Genomic DNA, 12,133 nt, shown 5'->3' with positions numbered 1-12,133 from the left:
AGCTACCCCTTTTCAGTGCATGCCTTGGGAGAAATCCTCCAGAAAAATTTCAACATTCCATAGTAAACAGAGATACATTTTATGATTTTAAAAACTGACAGCTTGAGAGTTTTAGTAACCTCTACATATCTTTCCATGAAAATAAAGACATACACTTCATTCACAGCAACACTGACAACTGTGAAATGTACGGGAGAACCTTCTTTACTAAATACTTCATTGATAGCATTTGATAACTGGCTTCACTATAACTCCATTTATGAAGCCTTGGCCAGTTTGTTTAGACAGATTTATACACTAGAATATTGTCATCTTCAGAGATGAGATAATTAGGTTGCAGAGCAGAGGATATCAACTATAACATAACATTCAGTAATAAAAAGTCACAGCACGACCATCCATGTAAAACAAGGTTTATTACTTCTAGCTGTCGAGTTGAAACTCTTTTTCAAGAATGAATCAGTACATTAAAACCACAGAATAAATATAGAACACCAGCCAATCACATAACCTATCTCATAAACACATTATATAATTACACAATTTACATAATTAATATAATTAATATAGTTGACTAAGCCTAGTTCACTAAAAAACTTCATTAAAAACAATGGTCAACTTAACAAATTTCATTACTGGCTAAAAAGCTCCAATGGACAACTGTAGTACTCTAACATATGCTTGTCTTAATTTCAAAATGGGTTTAATACTATTAGTTTTATTAAGCCCTGGATAGACATCAGATCTAAAAAAGTTTATCCATTTGTATTCTGCTCTCTCTGTGGCATTCACAATGCCCCCCTCTTGTTTTTTGCAATCTCTCTGCAGTATCCTAAATTTAAATGTATGTTCATTTCCACAATGTAAAATATGCTTACTTAGTGCATTTGTCTCACCCCCCCCTTCTTATATCAGATACGTGGGATGCAATTCTCTCCTTGAATTTACAGTTAGTTTTTCCAGTGTAAAAACACAAACATTTTTCACAGTTAGCCAAATAAACTAGATTTTCACTATTGCATGTCCCAAATGCCTTAAAAATAAAATTAACTTGTCCCAAATGCCTTAAAAATAAAGGAAAGACTTTGGGGCGAGACCGAAGGTAGGCCCTGTAACAAGAAGCAGAAAGACTTAGCAGGACATACTGTTGTTAGTTTAATACAAATGGATAAACTTTTTTAGATCTGGGATCAGGGATGTATAAATGTAATATGTGCAAGTATTGCAGATTTGTCCAGGCAGGTACAGCCTTTACAGTTAAGAACAGGAAATTCCTCATCAGGGGACGTTTCACTTGTTCCAGTACCCAAGTGGTATACCTTGCTCAATGTTCATCATGCCCCAGCTTTTACATTGGCAAGACTGAGAGGAAACTCCAGGAAAGAATGTACGAGCATTTGTATGCCGTAAGAAGAATGAAAATGGACAATGCTTTGGCTATGCACATTCAGAACAACCCAAACCATGAGTTTACATTTATGGTTATAGATCAACTGTATAATACCAATTCTTATGGACCTGAGACATATAGATTAGAATGTAAAGAGCTTCTTTGGCAATTAAGATTGGAAGCATATCGCCCCCCTGGTCTCAACAGCTCATTATCCATTAGTTGTTTTTTAAAACTTAAAAGTTTGAAGAGGTGACGAGCTATTTATTCTCACAGTCTTTTTTTGTTTTTTTTTAAATGAGAGTCAAAAAATGAAAAATGAGAGTCGACAAATTAATGGTTTCATAACTCTTTATTAGTCGACAGTGGTGGAGGGTTAATAGTTATCAGTTATTGTTATGATTATACATTATGATCATTATTTTACAATATATATTATTGATTTATATTTTATTATTTAGTAATTTTAGGTCGAGATACGCTAATTTTTAGACCTGTTTTATTTAATGACAGTATTAAACCTATACTGAGTAGCCTAAATTTATGTTATGTTATATTATATGTTATGTTACATTATATTATAAGTTACATGTCATATTTTATATTTTTATATTTTTATTTTTATTATTTAGTGAGATATGATTAATATTATATTATTCTTCTTGGGTAGCTGTTTTAGTTATTTAGATGCTTAGGATAGTATGCATTCATTATTATATTTATTATATTAGTTATTTTACTTGAAAGCAGGCAAGATACAATGTATGCATAGGTAATTTTTGATTAGGAAGCGTCGCTACCATTATTAGTATTTATGCTGTAGGTTGAACATCGTTATTTTTATGTTATTTCATATATTTTATATATTTATCTACTTTATATAGTTTAATAATCAAAATACTGGGCTTTTTTCTTTCAGTTTTAAAGCCTGTTATTATTACAGTCTCGGTGTATGAATTTTTATTATGTTAATAGAAAATTGCAAATGCACCTTAGTTAGCTGTGATCTGTACCCTTAAGGAGCTAAAGGGAGAGCAAGGGGTGTGATTAAGTGTTTCAATGCTGGTATTTAAACTCACTTGTAATGGTGTGAATGTTTTGCTTGTCTGAAGAAGTTAGTGCAAGGTACTAATGAAAAGCTTTTACAGTGGCTTAATAAAATTTGTTGTTTTTCATGTTTTTTACATTTTGGACTGGCCTGAGTCGAGTTCCTGGCTTTTGTATTTGCGGTGGTTTTTACTAGTTTGTTTTTCCGGTCTTGAAAGTTTATTACTTTGCCATTTTCGTCACTGTAGTGTGATCAAGAAGTTGGTATATTTAAGTAGGGGGGTATGTGGGGGGGGCACAGCCCCCCCACTTTATATTATGTTTTAAGTGTTTTTTTTTTTGGAACAGCGAGTTTTTCCCCTTGGAGAAAAATCGCTGTTCTAAGCATTCAAGTTTGTAAGCTTTCGCTTACATGGGGTCGATAAATCATCGTTTTGATTTTCTAAGTGTTCGATGATCTAATATAGACCCCTGATATGAATATTCAATATGTATGGTCCATGATTATAATATATTCTTATATCCATATGTTTGCTTCTTATAGAGCTGTAATATGATGTCATTGTAACATCAGGTTACTGGGGACCAAAGGCTCAATTAGTGATGGAAGGTCTGCTGTAACTCACTGAATGATGACTAACGTCTTTACTCCTTCTTCACGTCGGCTCTCTTCCAATCCTTTTTGAATTTTTAAGTATCACTTATTACTCCATAATGGTTGTGGGGGCTATCAAACTCTTCCACTGAACATCTAAATCATCGACAAGAATCTGTCTAATTCTTTACAAATCCTCATCTGAAGAAAGTGTAACACTGGTCTATCAAGGTATACAAGGTGAATATTGTCTAAGGTAAAGTTTCCACCATTTTAAACAAATCAAGCCAATGAATTTAATATGTAGTTTAGTAAGAAATGGCTATTACCTTACTACGACCTGGTGCTCATTAACACATTATAAGCCTTTTTAATTTCCTTTCCTTTTACATTATGCATAGCTGATTTCAGATGTCTAGCATGCTGCTATCACTTGTGAGCAACATAAAGATACATATATATATATATATATATATATATATATATATATATATATATATATATATGGGTCTACTGTATATGTTCGAAAATACACTTCTTCGAACTCACACAGACCTGTTACGCTGAAGTGCACTTAATCGAAAGTGCACTTCAAACCCACTTCAGCAAACTGGCTACTACTGACTTTAGTGTAGTTACGGACCTTAGGTTAGGCTGGTCATGGTAAGGGGATAGCTAGGAGGGTTATCCCCTTACCATGACCTGTGCCCTAACCCTAAGGTCCATGACTACCGCACCACAATGGAGGACAGGCTATCTTCCACTGTGGTACGGTAATCACGGACCTTAGGGTTAGGGTGTGGGTCATGGTAAGGGGATAGCCCAATTAGCTATCCCCTTACCATGACCCGCACTCTAACCCTAAGGATCAAGACTCACAGTGAAGGACATAGCATGTTTTCCTGCTGTCCTCCACTGTGGTGCGATCTGTTCGTTGAAGCTGAGTTCGCAAAAGTGCACTATCGAATAAGTGCACTTTCACGTAACTGAGCGGTCTACTGCTCTTTTTCGAATACGTGGTATTTGATGAAAAGCAGTAGACCCATATATGTATATATATATATATATATATATATATATATATATATATATATATATATATATGTGTGTGTGTGTGTGTATAGATTACATGAGATTGTGTGTGTATATAGTTTACATGAGATTGATTGACTGGAGGTAAGCTAGACCCCTGCATTGTCACCCCAAATGAGTTTGTGTGATAACGCACAATCCTCGGGTAAGGGGAATATGCCTGTTCACGAGAACTGTGATCTTGGAGTTAGTATATAAAAGTAGTAGAGGGTGTAACCTTAGAGCATAAACAGAAGATGTTGACATTTTGTGACTCAGTGTTACTTGTGTTGACTTTATGCACGTTGACGTAATGTCAAATTGACTAGAGCTACTGATGCTGACTGGTTTTAAGTACAACCACACTCACTACGATTCCGGTCTCACATAGACCTACGACGACAGCAAACCAAACACATAAACACACAAAAACATACTCGGAGGCTCTAAATAAAAATCTGCCTAAGCAGCAGAGACCTCCAAAGCAGTCACCCAAGCAACCGCTACCCCAAAACAAAACACGTGCAACACATAGCTCACAAAGCCAGTGTGCTGAACAGTCACAGCCCTTAAGGCTAAACAACACACCTGATACACTTGTAATAGGTGACTCTATCGTCAGGCACACTGACGCCCCGCCACCAGGCTGAACAAGGAGAAGGTCACGGTGAGCTGCCTGTCGGGCGCTAGGATCCGCCACATAACACAAGCACTCAGGTCACTCTAAGGCAAGTACAAATATGACTCAGTCATTGTCCATGCTGGTGTGAATGACCTGAGACGTACCTCCCTGGACTACATGAAAAGAAACATAGAGGAGCTCTCTGAGCATGTAGCCCAGGCCGGTATGACCCTGACCTTGAGTAGCATCTTACCCTCACCAAGAATGATGCCACAATATGAAGACAAGATGATCAATTTCAACAACTAGCTTAAGTATTGGTGTCATTCAAAGGGGATCCAGTGCCTGTCAGCCTGGGATGACATGCTCGACAAGCCACGATCCTTCGCTAGGGACGGCTTGCACCTGTCACCCCTGGGCTTTCGGATATTGGCAAAGGCTCTTGCTTCCCCCATAGTGCCTTTTTTAGGCAAAGCTCAAAAGACAAACCCACCTCCATAGGTATCACAAAGGATAAAAAACTAAGAGTAATGCTACTCAATGCCAGAAGTCTAAACCTCAAGATGCACGCACTTGAAACTCTCCTTAGCATGGAGAACATCGATAACTGTGCAGTAAGAGAAACCTGGTTCAAGGCTCCCGAGAGCACCCTAGCACTACCAGGTTATACCTCATACCATGCTTTTCGGCCCCAAAACTTGGACTGAACCACAAAAGGAGGGGGAGTATCAATATTCATCAAAGATACCCACACCTCCAGGTTGGTGGCACAGCACGAAGCATCAGAGACTATCCATGTGCAACTAACAGTGGGTAAAACTGCCTTCCAGTTTATAGCTTGCTACAGACCACCCTCCCAAACCCAGGAACCACACTCGTCCTTCCTGAGAACACTGGAAAATATGAAGGTCTCTCCAAACACCATTATATTGGGTGACTTCAACTACCCAAACATAGACTGGGAGCATTACTCTAGCTCCAACACCCTAACCCAAAGGTTCCTAGAATTTATAAACTCAAATGCTATGGAACAACTTGTTACCACTCCCACAAGAGGGGAAAACATACTGGACCTGATCATCACCAACATGGGGACTCTATGCTCCAGACCAGGAGTGTATCTCTCACTGGTAAGATCAGACCATAAACTAATCTCACTGGATATTCACATCCCGACCCCACCCCCTGCCCAGAAAACCACAGTGAAAAACGTCTCTAAAGCAAATTTCACACTCCTCAAAACCGAGGTGGAATCCTTCAAAGCCCCCGAGCCTGTGGAAAATACGGCCCAGACTGCAGAATCCTTTATAAACGCATTCTATGAACACCTTCAGGAATGCATGGATCATGCAATCCCAAATAAAACCAAGACCCAATCCTCCAAAGGCAGACGTCCTGTCTGGTGGACCCCAGCCATAAACAAACTATACAATAGAAGGAGGAAGCTACTACATGATAGAGCAAAATCCCAAAAAGGGAAGGCATCTCTGATCAGTATTAGCAAAAAACTACGGGCACTCATAAAATCGCCTAAGGCCAGCTTCGAGAGAAAAATTGCACAGGACACTAAGGATAATCACAAGGCTTTCTTTAGTTATGTTAGGAACCTGGGTGGAATTCCCAGATATGCTCAGAATTAGTCCAAAATGACAAAAATACATCGAACCCACAGACATTGCCAACATCCTAGCTGACAGGTTCAGCGCAAACTTCTCCCCCCTTCCCACTAAAAGGGTAAATATCTATCCTAGCAGAGTGCTGCCCCCTGACATCTCAGATGCTCAGGTAAGAGCCGCCTCTCTAAAGCAAAAACACAGCATCAATGGGACCAGACGGTGTCCCGGCTGTGTCCTACATGAACTCCAAGAAGAGCTAAACCCAAACATAAAACTACTGTTCAATCTCAGCCTTACTACAGGATATGTACCCAAAGAGTGGCGTACAGCAACAGTGGTCCCTCTCCACAAAGGTGGTGCCTCAACGGATCCTGGAAACTATCGCCCCATAAGCCTGACTAGCTTGGTCTGCAAAGCTATGGAAAGGATCATCATGGACCTCATAAATAAAGATATTGGGGACCTACAGACACTGGATCCTACCCAGTTCGGCTTTGTTAAGGGCAGATCCTGCCTCTTAAACCTGGTCGATTTCTTTAAAACAGTCACCAAGGCCATTGACGAGGGGAAGGTGGTCCACACAGCCTACCTGGACCTCGCAAAAGCCTTCGATACAATACCCCACTCGGGCATTATAGATAAGCTCACCAGCTTAAATATAAACCCCTATGTCACTAGATGGGTTGCAAACTGGCTCAAGGACAGAACCCACATGGTTAGAATTGCTGGAGCCATGTCAGATTCCAAACCAGTTACAAGTGGTGTCCCACAAGGCTCAGTCCTGGGACCTCTCTTGTTCGGTATATATTTCTCGGAGGTACAGGCCAACACGGAAGGACTATGGCTGACCAATAATCAACTCTCCAGCCGACACAAGCATCCTCCAAAAGGGCCTCATAGAAACAGACAACTGGTGCCAGAGCCATGGCCTCAAGCTAAATGCCAAAAGGTGTATAGTCATCCCCTTTGGCAAAAACAAAGTGTCCACAAATTACCACATAGGTAGTAATCCATTAAGTACAGAAGAAGTAATTAGGGACCTGGGGACCCAAGTTGATAGCAATCTCTCATTTGACAACCACGTGGCCAAAGTGGTTAGAAAACCATTTTATATAGCCCACCTAATCATGAAGGGATTCACATCTAGATCAGGGGATGTCATCGTGCCTCTTTACTCATCCCTCATCAGGCCCATAATTGAGTACAATGCCCCTTTTGGGATGTACCTTACCAGACACCTGCAGCAACTGGAAAGACCCCAAATGTACCTCACCAAGAGGATCAAAGGGCTCAAACAGATGCCATATGCTGCCCGGTTAAAGAAACTCCAGCTCTACTCAGTGGCATACTGCCTGCTCAGAGGCGATCTGTGCCTGACGATAAAGCCATGTCCAACCCGGAATTAATGGACATGCTGCACCTCAGAAAATCCAAATCCCATCGAGCTACGCGCTCGAGAGACTTGAACCTCAGCACTGAAATAAATAGGACATGCTGGAGGGACAGATTCATAACCCAGAGGCTCCCTTCACTCTGGAATAAAATCCCAGTCCAGGTTAGGCAGAGTCCCTCATTGACTCTCTTCAAGAGGAATCTTGATGAGTGGATGGGAGATCATAGGTTTACCCCGGGTATCACTTCTGTGTCACTGTTAGACAGAGGCACAGTATACTAACCTCGAAAAAGGACATAGCAAAATTAATTTAAAATGGGTGGCGACTGGCGAAAGACAAACACACTCTGGCTAGGCTTATAAATACCCTAGGGCAGATAGCCTAGTATGAACCTATGAACCTATGAACAAGTCTGACACAGGGTTTCTGGAAGTTTCCATACTGAGAATTCATCTTTTCAGCTCTTAATTTTTTGCAGCTGCTTCTTTGTGAATCTCATTGCTATTGGGAGGAAAAGGAATGTCAAACAACTTGCGGAATCTTTAAATCATAGCTGAATATATACTTTTGGAGAGCTTTAATTTTTCTTGTTTCTAGTTTTTGCAAGGCAGTATGTTTTACTTAAATTATTTTCATATATCATTTGTGTACTGCACTTTGGTGATAAGCAGTTATACTGTACAAATAAAGCATAAGGAAAGTTTGATTTGGTTGGTTTGAGTGACAGTGGCCACTTCCTTTTATTGCTGACCAAGAAGAATTACTCAAAACTTACACTAGCATTGTTTCAGTATTTTACACAACTTATGGAAACACAAACAAGAAAATAATTGCTCTGTGTGTAGAGCAAGACCAGCCAAAATCTGCATGACTGAACAAACACAGTCACATTGTGACACATAACAGTGACATGGTTGCACTGATTTGTTGATTGTTTTAATATCTTTCTACATGTAGTAGACTTCTTAGGAAAGGCCCATGGCTGCAGTATTAGCAATTTCACATGTGCTCCATTTATCCATCTTGTTGTTTTGTTTACCCTATTATCTAGTTCTGGATTGGGGATAGTTGGAGCCTATCCAGAAAAGTGATGAGAACAAGGCAGGAAGTCCTGCAGGATCATGCAGTGGCAATTTGGGAATCACCATTTCACTTACGTGTTTATATGGACAGAAACCGCAGATCCTGCTTAAAACCTGTGTAGACAGTTAGAGGACAGGCAGATGTCACATAATAGACTATTAAGCTAGGCGCTAAGCCAGACACCCAAGCACCATGAGACCACACCACAGCTGTGCTAACTGCATGTTTATTTATGTTAAGAGTAATAATTATGTTTCACGCTCTGCTCATACCCATCACAATAGTTTGCTGCCAAAGAAGTACTAGACACTTTTTTTCCCTTTTTCTTTTACATTTCCACTCAAGTTTAGCTACTGGTTGCTGTTCATCAGTTGATCTCATTACACTGCAGCTATTGTAATGCCCTGCACCTGGCATTGCCTAATACTAAGCTTAGTCATCTATCTGCAAATGGTGCAGAACTCTGCTACTAGACTACCAATTGGTATATCCCATTATCAACATTATGATCCTGTTATGCACAGCTTAAATTGGCTTCCCATCCTGTATAGAATAATGTCCCTTCCATCCTTGTTACATCTTCTTAATCTGTTGATACTACCTAACCCCCGTTTTTGTTCCACATCTTAAACTAAGATAATGGCTAAATTATCCATCCCAAGTCAAAAAAATTTTTACTCCTGGCCTCACTCTTACTTCCTCTAACTATTGCCTATCTATTAACTTCCTATGAACAACCTTTATACCCCAACCTTCTCTTCCCCTCCAAATTCACTTCCACACCACTACTAGCTATCTCCCAAACCTACATCAACATCACATCTAGACCCTGCTACTTACAAGCCAAATATCGTAGATTGGCCCATATTAAGTACATCAATCTAAATATTAGAAAATCACTTTTCTATTTCTGTACGTTCCACAACCCTATAAACAGAATATACCTCCATGCCCTGATAGATGGAGATATTCATCCTAACCCCGGCCCAAACAATACTCCTGCCACTGAACAAAGCAACTTTAACATCACTAGTACACAAGCCCCTATTAAACCTTCTAACTCACTCTATATAGCACATCATTCACCTGGGGAAATTACAACTTTAGTGGCTTCAGGAATGGCCTTCTTTGCCAGATTCTGCAGGTTGCTTAAAACCTATTTATTTGAAATAGCCTTTGACTATGCAGGATGACCTTGCTTTTAATTTATTTTATCAGCTGTACCCGTTAATTATATTTTAAAGTATCTACTGCTTTCATGTTTAATTTCAGTTTTATGTTGTAGTTCACTGGGCCTGATTTATGCATTTTTCTCAATATTACTACTGTGACCAGCGTTTTGTGGTGAAACACATTAATAAAGATGAATTTGAAGACGAAGTTTGTTCACATACTCTGTAGGAATGTGAGACATTATTTATATAGTTTTCTTTTATTTGGGTTATTGATTAGGGTGCATTTTCATAGGTGAAGCACATACACACACACACACACGCACACACACACACACACACACACACACACACACACACACACACACACACACACACACACACACACACAGACGCACACACATGCACACACACGCACACACATACACACACACACACACTCAAACACATAAATATATATACATAAATTGGTGATAAAGTGATATTCGGCAGCACGTAGCTCATACTCATCAGTTCCTTTATATAATGCCATTGTTTTGTTTGTTTTTGCAAGCCAACAAACTTTCGGCAGTGAGACACCCTAATCAAGCTGCAGGCTTAGAGCAAATTTTCCTCTACATGCTGTTGAGTTGTTGCCTTTTTAGACTGACTTGTAAGTGCTTACTTCAGCTACACAGTTACTATAAGCATTTGGAATATGCATTGTTCTCTTCATGCAGGATGGTAGCTTCAGGTTTCTAAGTTACTCTCTCAATTGTAAAGACTCATTAACAGATGCGACACACAAATCTTCAGGTTGTGGACTTGCTGATGGGTAATTATTTTGCTTTCTATAGCTAATACCATACACAGCTACCCATGATTATTCTTGTACTGGCACACTGCAGTGCTACTAACACCATACACGGTTACCTGTGATCATTCTTGTACTGGCACACTGCAGTGCTATTAACACCATACACGGCTACCTGTGACTATTCTTGTACTGGCACACTACAGTGCTGCTAACACTATACACAGTGACCTGTGACCAGTGCAATTCTACTAACTCCATACACAGATACCTGTGATCATTCTTGCACTGGCTCAGTGCAGTGCTACTAACACCATACACAACTACACATTATCATTCTTGTACTGGCACACTGCAGTGCTACTAACACCATACACGGTTACCTGTGATCATTCTTGTACTGGCGCACTGCAGTACTATTAACACTATACACAACTACCTGTGACCATTCTTGTATTTGCTCAGTGCAGTGCTACTAACACCATACACAGCTACCTGTGATCATTCTTGTACTGGCACACTGCAGTGCTACTAACACTATACACAGCTACCTGTGATCATTCTTGTACTGATGCAGTGCAGTTCTTGTAACACCATACTTAGCTACCTGTGATCAGGTGATCATTCTTGTAGTGGCACAGTGCAGTGTTACTAACACCATACACAGCTATCTGTGACCATTCTTGTATTGGTGCAGTGCAGTGCTACTAACACTATACAGAGCTACCTGCAATCATTCTTGTAGTGGTACACTGCAGTGCTACTGACGCTATACACGGCTACCTGTGACCATTCTTGTAGTTTCACATGGCAGTGCTACTAACACTATACATGGCTACCTGTGATCATTCTTGTACTGGCACACTGCAGTGCTACTAGCACCATACAGAGCTACCCGTGATCATTCTTGCACTGATGCAGTGCAGTTCTTATGTAATCACATACACCATCATGATGGGATGATTGTGGCACAGTGCAGTGTTACTAACACCATACACAGCTACATGTGATCATTCTTGTACTGGCACACTGCAGTGCTAATAACATTACCCACAGCTACCTGTGACCATTCTTGTACTGGCACACTGCAGTGCTACTAAGACTATACATGGCTACCTGTGATCATTCTTGTACTGGCTTAGTGCAGTGCTGTTAACACCATACACAGCTACCTGTGATGATTCTTGCACTGGTACACTGCAGTGCTACTAACACTATACATGGCTACGTGTGATCATTCTTGTACTGGCACACTGCAGTGCTATTAACACTATACACAACTACCTGTGAACATTCTTGTACTTGCTCAGTGCAGTGCTACTAACACCATACACAGCTACCTGCGATCAT

The sequence above is a fragment of the Protopterus annectens genome, chromosome 9.part0 (assembly GCF_019279795.1).
Source record: "Protopterus annectens isolate FY-2018-M chromosome 9.part0, PAN1.0, whole genome shotgun sequence".
Taxonomy (NCBI): domain Eukaryota; kingdom Metazoa; phylum Chordata; order Ceratodontiformes; family Protopteridae; genus Protopterus; species Protopterus annectens.
This window is presented reverse-complemented; position numbering follows the sequence as displayed.